This window comes from Ovis canadensis, chromosome 26, assembly GCF_042477335.2.
Source record: "Ovis canadensis isolate MfBH-ARS-UI-01 breed Bighorn chromosome 26, ARS-UI_OviCan_v2, whole genome shotgun sequence".
NCBI lineage: Eukaryota > Metazoa > Chordata > Mammalia > Artiodactyla > Bovidae > Ovis > Ovis canadensis.
Genome location: NC_091270.1, coordinates 31,823,450 through 31,834,587, shown reverse-complemented (window position 1 = coordinate 31,834,587; position 11,138 = coordinate 31,823,450). Strand labels below are relative to the sequence as shown.

Sequence of the window (11,138 nt, the reverse complement as noted above, 5' to 3'; positions counted from 1 at the left end):
CAAGATCCTACTGTATAGCACATGGAACTCTGTTCAATGTTATGCAGCAGCCTGGATTGGGGAAGGTTTGGGGGGAGAATCAATACATGTATAAGTATGGTTGAGTCCCTTTGTTATCCACCTGAAACTATCACAACTTTGTTAATTGGCTATACCCTGATACAAAATTAACAGTTTGTTTTTTTTTTTTAAACAAGAAAACTCAATTCTCAGGGCTACTGTGATAAATACCCAAGTTGACAACTGAGTGTAAGAATGTAGCCTGCCCCATCTTGGAAGCCAGGAGACAGAAATTATTTATCTGGCCCCACCATTAGTCAGTAGTGAAAATACTATACACTCCTTTCCCCTCAGCTTCCCTGGTGGCTCAGACGGTAAAGCGTCTGCCTGCAATGTGGGAGACTCGGGTTTGATTCCTGGGTCGGGAAGATCCCCTGGAGAAGGAAATGGCAATCTACTCCAGCACTCTTGCCTGGAAAATCACATGGACGGAGGATCCATGGGATCACAAAGAGTCGGACAAAGTGAGTGACTTCACTTTCACTTTACTTTCCCCTCGGCAGTCTCAGATTCTTCATTTATGAAATTCAAGACTTAAAATCCTGCTGAATCCGGTATCTCTGAATTTCTTTTTGGAATCTGGGCTCGGATAGGTGAGTTTTTACTCCCTCTGCTGGTAGATGTAAGTAAAACAGCAAAACAGAACAATTTCTTGGAGAATTCTGGTCCTCATGTAGATGCATTTCTTGTTTGAAGTGGCTTTTATTGACTGTGGCATGTTTACATCGATACCATCTTCTATATTCTCTTTAGGATATGTAATCAAGATTTACTAAAATGTCTCAGCTCTTTCTTCTTGACCATAATTTAGGCTTTTAACGAATAGTATTTTAGGTTAGGGGCTTTCCTGGTGGCTTTGTGGAAAAGAGTCTGCCTGCCAATGCAGGAGACGTGGGTTTGAACCCTGTGTCAGGAAGATCCCCTGAGAAGGAAGTGGCAACCCACTCCAGTATTCTTGCCTGGAGCCTGGTGGGTTACATAGGGTGGCAAAAGAGTCAAACATGACTTAGCAACTCAATAATAACACATTTTAACTTAGAAGAGAAAGTAATTCAAATTTTAACTCTGTTCAATTTCAAAATTTCTTTAAATATTATTTGACATTTCTTCATCAAAGAACTCAAAGAGAATACCAGCTTTGCCTTAGACCTAAATGATCATTAAGTAAAAAATAGTGGTATTCCAAATTATTAAACCATTAATGGCAGAGTACTGGCTTAAATATAACTGGTAGTTTGGGAGCAATTTGAATTTATATTTTTAAAAAATGTGAAAAGATCTATTAAGTACCTCTGTGATTTTATCTGCAAATGTCAAGTAAGTTTATCCAGTTTTATTCTTCACCAAGTTTACTTGTTTTTTGCATATTAACCTAATTGTTTCAGCATATCACAAGTATTGTTGGGTTGATTACAACATTCACGTGACTATCTAGAATATGAATTTAAAGCGTTCATGACAGCACAGAGAATCACATGTGTTTGATTATGATGAGTTTGCTGCTGCTGCTGCGTCGCTTCAGTCGTGTCCGACTCTGTGCGACCTCATAGACGGCAGCCCACCAGGCTCCCCCCCACCCGCCCCCGCCCCTGGGATTCTCCAGGCAAGAACACTGGAGTGGGTTGCCATTTCCTTTTCCAATGCATGAAAGTGAAAAGTGAAAGTGAAGTCATAACACATGTAGGTAGACCAAAAATAAGATCTAAAGATGGGGGTGGAATGCAATATTACAAATGCTGCATTTCTATAGAAAGGCTTGCCCAACGGAATGATATACAGCTTACATAACAAGGTGTGGTTCTAGTTACAGTAGGCTTTGCCTTTCCAGATCATGCCTGGGTAGTTTTTCACCACTGCTTCTGCCATGGGGAGAGGTTAAATGCTTTTTGAGGACAGATTTGTGCTTGAAATCCATATCACAACATGATGGCTTTAGAAGTAACAAATTATAATTGGAACTAGATAAACACATAAGAAAAGAGCTAGAGAAAATTATATGACAGTCATTCTGTTAGATTCAAGGCCATTTTCATCTATAAAATTATCCAGAATTGAAATAGGAATGGGCATCTGATTGACTTCTTTTTTTAGTTAGGTAGTTAAAAAGACTCAAGAAAAAAAAATCTTCCTTTGAAATGTGGAAAAAAGGAGAATAAAGGGATACGATATTTAAGTTCTGTTACCTGATTTTATGTTTTTCACGATAATATATAAACTAGCTGTTCTCAAACTTTAATGTGCATGAAAATCAACCAGGGGGCTTATGTAATACAGATGACAGAGTTGTGTTTTCAGAGATTTTGATTCAGTAGGCATGGGTAGGAGTCAGGATGTCACATTTTTTTATACCACCTCATTCTCGTGCAGATGATTGTTGAACTGCATTTACTGAGGCATCAGCTACAATGCTGATGACCCATTATTATGCTTTCCTACCCTTTCATAAAACACTGCTGGGCATAGTTGATATTTGGCTGTATTAAGATAGGTCAGAGCTAATTTCGTGAGAAAATGTTAAGAAAATTTTAGATTCTTGTATATGTACTTTCATCTAATAATTCTACTAAATTATGACAGAAGCATTTCCTCATTTGTATACCATTATGAGTGTTAACAGGCTTCCCAGGTGACGCTAGTAGTAAAGAACCCACCTGCCGATGCAGGATATATAAGAGACCCAGGTTCAATACCTGGGTAGAGAAGATGCTCTGGAGGAGGGCACGGCAAGCCACTCCAGAATTCTTGTCTGGAGAATCCCATGGACAGAGGAGCCTGACGGGCTACAATCCATGGGGTCGCACAGGGTCGGACACGACTGAAGCAACTTATCACACAGCACACACATGAGTGTTAACACACATTAAAGGTAAAAGTAAGCGTTACACTATAAAGATCTTTTCATAGTCAACTATCATAAAGCCATGGAAAATTCGTCTGTATCCCAGGAGCTTGGGACAAGGCTGAGGATCTGCTATCTACTTTACTATTGCTTTTTCCCTTAATCTAAACTTTTTAGATTGGTGGCTCAGACAGTAAAGCGTCTGCCTGCAATGCGGGAGACCTGGGTTCGATCCCTGGGTCGGGAAGATCCTCTGGAGAAGGAAATTGTAACGCACTCCGGTACTCTTGCCTGGAAAATTCCATGGATAGAGGAACCTTGTAAACTACAGTCCACGGGGTCGCAAAGAGTCGGGCATGACTGAGCGACGTCACTTCAGTTCACTTCACTTCAAACTTTTTAGAGTACAGGCAAGACTTCAGAGATCTTGAGGGTTTGATTCTAGACCACCGTAATAAGTTGAATATTGCAATAAGCAACTCACATGAATCTTTTGGTTTCCTAGTGCATATAAAAGTTACGTTTACACTTTATCATAGTCTAGTAAGTGTGCAATAGCATTATGTCTAAAAAAACCTATGTAAATCTCTTAATTTAAAAATGGTTTATTGCTAAAAATGCTGACCATCATCTGAGTCTTCAGTGAGGAGGTCTGTTTTTTTTTTTTTTCGCTGGTGGAGGATGTTGCCTGGATATTGATGGCTGCTGACTGATCAGGGTGGTGTTTGCTAAAGGCTGGGGTGGCTGTGACAGTTCATTAAAATAAGACAGCAGTGAAGTTTGCCCCATCAAATGACTGTTCGTTTCAAGAATGATTTCTCTGTAGCCTGCAACAGTGCTTGATAGCAGTTTGCACGCAGTAGACTCTCACTAGAGACTGGAGTCAGTCTTCCCCAACCCCGCTGCTGCTTTGTGGATGAAGCTCATGTAATTTTCTCAATCCTTTGTTGTCATTTCAACAGTCGTCACATCCTCTTCACCAGGAGCAGATTCCGTCTCAGGAAAGCACTTTCCTGTTTGTGTGTGAACGTTCATTCATTTATTACTGGGCTGTACTGCATCTTAGTTCAGTACTTGGGGGTCTTCTCTTGCAATGGGACTCCAGTTGTAGCACACAGGCTCCAGAGCATGAAGGCTCAGCAGTGGTGCCGTGTGGACTTAGTCACCTAGTTGCTCCACAGCTGCTGCTGCTAAGTCGCGTCAGTCGTGTCCGACTCTGTGCGACCCCATAGACGGCAGCCCACCAGGCTCCCCCGTCCCTGGGATTCTCCAGGCAAGAACACTGGAGGGGGTTGCCGTTTCCTTCTCCACTGCATGAAAGTGAAAAGTGAAAGTGAAGTCGCACAGCACGTATGGTCTTAGTTCACGGACCAGGGATCAATCCCCTGGTATTGCAAGGTGGATTCTTAACCCCTGGACCACCCGGGCAGTCCCAGGAAACCACTTTCTTTACTCATCCATAGGCAGCAACTCCTCATCTGCTAACGCTGTATGAGACTGCAGCAATCCAGTCGCATCTTCAGGCTCCACTTCTAATTCTAGTTCTCTTGCTGTTTGTACCACCTCTGCAATTACCTCCTCCGCTGAAGTCATCAGCCCCTCAAAGTCATCTCTAAGGGTTGTAATTAACTGCTGCCAAACTCCTGTTAATGTTCCTATTTTGACTTCTTCCCGTGAATCACCATTGTTCTTAATGGCATTCGGAATGGTGAATCCTTTCCAGAAGGTTTTCCATTGACTTTGCCCAGACCAATTATAGAAATCATTATCCGCGGCAGCTATAGTCTTACAAAATACATTTCTTCAAGAAAAAGGCTTGAAAGTCAAAATTACTCCTTGATCCATGGACTTCAGAATGAACGCTGTGTTAGCAGTTATGAAAACCACACTAATCTCGTATACCAGAGCTCTTGAGCAACCAGGTGCATTATCAATCAGCAGTAATATTTTGAAAGGAATCTTTTTCTAAGCAGGTCTCAACAGTGGACTTACAAAATTCAGTGAACCATGCTGTAAACAGATGTGCTTTCATCCAGGCTGTGTTGTTCCATTTCTAAAGCAAAGGGAGAGTAGATTTAGCAAAATTATTAAATGTTCTAGAATTTGAGGAATGGTAAAAGAGCATTGGCTTCAACTTAAAAATCACCAGATGCATTAGTCCCTAACAAGAGACTTAGCCTGTCCTTTGAAGCTTTGAAGCGAGGCATTGACTTCTCTCCAGCTATGACAGTCCTAGAAGGCAGATGGCATCTTCTTTCAATATATATTATTGATAACATCGATCTTAAAGGTTGAACTGACTTGGCATGTTCCATGGACAAGTATGTACTGAGCATCTACTAATATTCCTGGGCAGTGTTCAAGGCCATAGGATTCAGCAGAGAACAAAACAAACCCTGTCAAAAAAAACACCACCACCACCCAGTCCCAAGGGAATTTGAGGTTTATCTCCAAACACTGCAAAGATGCTGAGGTAAAACAGAAGATATTGTATCAGACAAATCTTTTAGCAGCAAAACATAAACTAAAAACTCACTTTTTTTGTAAGAGAACTTTTGGGTTCATATAAAAGCAAAATCTGAACGTACACTTGATGTGAAGTTTTGCTCCATATATCAAAAAGTCACAAGAACCCAGTTGGCATCTGTCTTACTAATCTGCTTTTCCTGTTACACACAAGACCCCTTGCAGGCTAAGGATGTCTCAGCTGGCAGCAAAATGGTTACTGTAGTTTCTGTTCTCCAGCCTCACATCCAAGAGAGGATGCCTTTCAGAAGCTCCTCAAACCAGAAGAAAAGACTTTAGTTTTGCAGAATCCCCAGAATATACCACCTGGGTTTTTATTAGGTTATTTTCCCCTCTCTAAGAAGATCTCTTTGGCAAAGGGATAAGAGATTTGGCTTCCCTGATAGCTCAGTTGGAAAAGAATCCACCTGCAATGCAGGAGACCCCAGTTCAATTCCTGGGTTGGGAAGATCTGCTGGAGAAGGGAAAGGCTACCCACTCCAGTATTCTGACCTGGAGAAATCCATGGACTATATAGTCCATGGGGTTGCAAAGAGTCGGACACAACTGAGCAACTTTCCCTTTCACTTTTCAAGGGGTAAGATGTGTTGATTGACTAAAGCCCTTAACATTTCACCTTTGGAGTTGGAGGTGGGTTTTTCCCTCCACCCCAACTGGAGGAGACTGTCCTCCAAAATAAAATTTTAAGAAAGACAATTAAAATATAAAGTGAAAGCATTAATTACTTAGTCATGTCCAATTCTTTGTGACCCCATGGACTGTAACCAGCCAGGCTCCTCTGTCCATGAAATTCTCCAGGCAAGAATACTGGAGTGGGTTGTCGTTCCCGTCTCCACGGGATCTTCCTGAGCCAGGGATCAAACCTGGGTCTCCCGCACTGCAAGCAGATTCTTAACTGTCTGAGCCACCTTCCCCAATGGCTCAGAAGTAATTAAAAGATACTATAAATAGTAAAAATAGCATGTCAAACACTAGTACCTTCAGGCTACCTGAAGTGTGAATTATCATATTGTCAGAAACATGAATAGAGTTTGTAGGTTTTGATCTCCTTGGCCACTTACAAGAAAGACCTTGTTTCTGGGCTTATAAGGAGTATAATAGGTCATCTTAGACATTCTCAAAACATGTTAATATTTTTTAAAATATATTAAATGAAGATTAGGACATCTGGAATCTTTTATAATTAACACAGTTATTCCTGTCAGTTCAAAGGAATAATGGAGAACGTATTTAACAAGGATTAAAGGATCTCCTTTTCATGTTTTATTAATTTTTAATAACTCACAGAAATTTCTTGGTGACATCAAGGTCTTCACTCTGTTTCAACAAGGCAAATTGAGAGAGAAAACTATTTTCAACGTAAGTCAGAATATAACAGACAGTAAACCGCTGCACAGATGCCTATGATGGATTCTGGACGAATATGTAGATTGAAGGCTGAAACTTACAATGTCTGAGAAAAAATAGTTGTCTTTAAGTAACTGCCATGGATTATGAGAAATCCAATATTTAATATATTTTTTGAGTGACTGTGTAACTAAGTTTTAGGTTTTTTTCTCCAAAGCTTTCTACATGTAACTTTTTTCACATGTATAATCTTTTACTTTCAAATGCATGTCTACAAAATACATTTAGGCCACAGCTCAAAAAACTGAAAGCATTATTAAAATTTGTTTCTCTTCTTCAGATGCTGATGAAAACATGAGGCTGACAAGAAGAGGCTCTGAACTTTAGAGTTAGCCTGAGTCAAGCCACCGCACATCCCTTTCTGTGTCTAATATGATTATGCTTTCATCTCCCTGATTAAGTGGCAATCTGGCTAGTGACGTCAGTAGTTTCATCTGTCATGTAGATGTGCCTTTGCTGTTTTAACCTAAATCCCACCAGCGTCTAGCGGTAACTTAATCATGTTCCTTTCTCCTCGATCCTCAGGAGAATTTAAGGACAGTAATTCACCCAGGGATCTCAATTACAACTGCTGATGACACACAGTCTCCTCTATAAGGCTGATTGGAGCAGAGGTGTCTCAGTTACCCACTGCTGCATAACGAACCACCCTAATATTCAGGGGTTTAAAACAACAACCATTTTATCAACCATCATAACTATTGTCGTTGTTCAGTTGCTAAGGTGTGTCCAACTCTTCCTGACCCCATGGGCTGCAGCACGCCAGGCTTCCCGGTCCTTCACTATCTCCTGGAGTTTGCTCAAACTCATGTTTGTTGAGTCAGTGATGCTGTCTATCCACCTCAACTGTGGGTCAGGGATTTGGGCTGTGCTCCTGTGGGTGATTCCGTTGTACGCAGCATTGACTAGGGACAGCTAGTAGCATTTGGTGGACTGCTGGTCTGATCTGGAGGATCTAAAGTGGCTTCACTCCCAGGGCTGGCACCTTGGTGGGCACGATGGAAAGCTGAGCTCAGCTGGGCACCTATTCCTTTCCATGTAGTCTCAGAGTCTTTTCCTGTGTCTTTCAAGCCAGGTGGTTAACGCAACAGCTCAAGGCTCCAAGAGAGACCCTTGTTCTACTAGAGACCCTGATAGAAGCTACAAGGCTTCTTCTGATCTCACTATGGAAGCTCTTCTTCCAAGTTGCTCCTTCTATATTCTACTCCTCAAGCAAATCGCTAAGGCAAGGACAGTTTTAAGGGGGAAAAAATTAGACTTCATCTTTCAATGAGAGTAGAAAGGAATTTGCAACCATCTATATTCTGCCTTAGGCAGAAAATCCATGGATTGCTAGGCATTCATCCAAAGCCATACTGAAACAATAAATTAGGTAAATCACATCCTTCTCTTAGTAATCTGGAATCAGGAAAGTGATAAGATGGGACAGGGATCAATGATGCAGTGGGGCACAGGCGGCCATTGGAGGACAACTTTGAAAGAAAGAATTTATAGATCCACCTTGCAAGGGATTACTGGGCTCCTGAGAGATGGGGAGATGGTGAGGGCAGCTGCCTAGGTCCTGCTGGCCTTTTGATACCAATCCTCATGTACCTTTTTAAACTTTATTTTGTCATTTATTTTTGGTTGCACTGGCTCTTTATTGTCGCGCACAGGCTTTGTCTAGTTGTGATGATCAGGTGTGGCGCATGGACTTTTCTTTGCAGTGACTTCTCTTGTTGGGGAGCACGGGCTTTAGGGTGCATGGGCTAAGCTGCCCTGCAGCATGTGGGATCATCCCAGACCAGGGACCAAACTGGTGTCCCCTGCATTGCAAGGTGGGTTCTTAACCACTGGACCACCAGGAAAGCCCAATCTCATGTATCTTGATGATGACCCTTGCTATCTTGGAGGTTACTTGCATGAGCCACTATTTCTCAAAACCAAAAATTTACTAAACCAGCTTTTCACTACCTGTACACCATGATTTTGCAGAATAAATTTGACTTTTAAAACAAAATACTGCATCTTACTGCATCTTCTGCAGCAACATTTACTTCTTAAAATATTTCTCATGTGGAATCGTACTAAACGAACTCTTTAGAGTTACGGACCTTTAGTGTTTCTGTTTCTCTCCAACCAGTGTTGTATCCAGTCTCAACCACCTAATGTGTTTATAGTTTTGAAAAATGTTCAGTCTGAAGAGAAAGCATATAACACGTGTAAAAAGCACACTGTCCTGTCACCCATTTGCAGAGGTTTTAGTGGAATCAACAGAATCCATCCAAAGTAAAATCTAAATGGCAGAATGGGAGGTAGGAACATCTCAAATATTTCAAACATCATCTCTGACTTTAAGGACACTATATTCAGGCAAATGGCACTTCATGCAGAGCTCTTTCTGGAAGAGAAACCATCACTGCCTTTACAAAGCCTTCGTGTTCTCTCTTGCTTATTAGGTGCCATCTTAACTTGACACTGAAACAAATGTTTATTTTCTTATACAGAAGGGCAAAACTGAAGGTGAAATTAAAGTATGCATTTTTTATGTGCCACGTACTTGGCTGATCGCTGAGTATTCCCTTTGGTGCATATATGTGTGTTGAGAATGTGGTCATGCTGGGCTTAGTAATGATCCTTTTCTGTGAATGTAAACTGTTTGAGGAAGAGGCCATGGTGGGGGGTTGGTCTCAGAAGAGGGCGCCAGGCCCTGCATCACCAGAAAATATTGCTGAAATTTGTAAAGGTGGAGAGGGTAACCCCCCTCCACGCCCCGCAAAATGTGATTTAATGAATAATAGAGTCTAGCCACTGGGGATCAAGTGAAATTAAAATTTTCTATGTGTTTTTGCTATTTCTGCAAACAGAATCTTTGCTTTTGAGGCAAAGATACTGTCATTTCCACGTTATGATTGAACATTTAATTAAACAGAATGTTACCCTAGTTTTTACACCGTCCTAGGAACATTGCGATTAGTCGTGAGGATGAGGTCTCAAAAAACCGTTCTATATAGCAACATAGTATACTCACCAAAAACCGATTGCCACAGAAAATATTATTTCCAATAAATACAAATTAAAACATATCTAAGTAGATGTTATGGTCTGAGCTAAGTAGATGTTTTGGTCTGTATAAATCGTCATTTTTCTCCATCTCCTGCTGGAAATCATAAAGGAAAACCCTCCATTTTGAGCAAAACTGGGAGATAGATGTAATCGCTATCGTCAAAAATACCTGTGTCACATGTCAAACACAGTTGAGATCTGGCAGAAATATGCAGGCAAACCTGAAGAATAAAAACATGAATAATTATTGGTACCGAAGTGGCCAGATCTCAGGAAATGGCAAGAAAAGTACACCTCCTGAAAACGGTGTCCTCAGCCTGACTTTCTGGATTTTCATGCAGTTGGATTTCTCCCCAAGCACCCTGCTCTCTCACTGGCAGCTCTCTTATTCTCCCCAGGTGAGGAGGAATAACTTATCTAATGTGTGATTTAGAGAACCTCCCGCCCCCTCTTTCCTTCAGAGGGCACCAGCTCCCTTGCTCCCCAGCCCAGCAGGGTCCTAGGCTCTATCTGTTGAGCATTGCCCGAGAATGGTGGGCGAGCCTGACCAGCCCTGTCTCTTGGTCTGTTCAGGCAGCTATAACAAAACACCACAGACTGGGTGACTTATGAACAAGAGAAATTTTTCTCTCACAGTTCTGGAGGCTGGAAGTTCTAGATCAGGGGACCCACATGGTCAGATTCTATGTCTGGTGAGAGCTTGCTTCCCAGTTAATAAATGTCTTTGGCTGTAACGTCACGTCGTAGAAGCCTCTCTTTTATTAGGGCACTAATCCACCTGATGCGAAGAGCGGACTCATTGGAAAAGACCCTGATGCTGGGAAAGATTGAAGGTGGGAGAAGTGGACGACAGAGGATGAGATGGCTGGATGGCATCACCAACTTAATGGACATGAGTTTGAATGAACTCTGGGAGTTGGTGATGGACAGGGAGGCCTGGCGTGCTGCAGTCCATGGGGTCGCAAGGAGTTGGACATGACTGAGTGACTGACCTGAACTGAACTGAATCTCTTCTGATGGCTTCACTCTCATCCCCTAAGCACCCATAGGATTCACCTAATACCAGCACAGAGGGCATTAGAATTTCAACATATGAGTTTCTTTGGTGGGGGAACACACACACAATTAAATTATAGCACCCAGGGTCTGGGAGTTAGGAGTTTTAGTGGTCTTAGAACCAAGTCATATTCTTAACGGCTCTATCAGTGACAAAAGCTGACCTTCTCTCCATCTGCTGGGTTCCTTTACTGATCGCTGGGTT

General features: G+C 41.8%; 1 pseudogene; it reads right to left on the bottom strand.

Moving 5' to 3' along the window:
• Positions 1–895: 895 nt before the first annotated feature.
• Positions 896–5,178, bottom strand: LOC138430814 (tigger transposable element-derived protein 1-like; annotated as a pseudogene).
• Between the last annotated feature and the right edge of the window lie 5,960 nt (positions 5,179–11,138).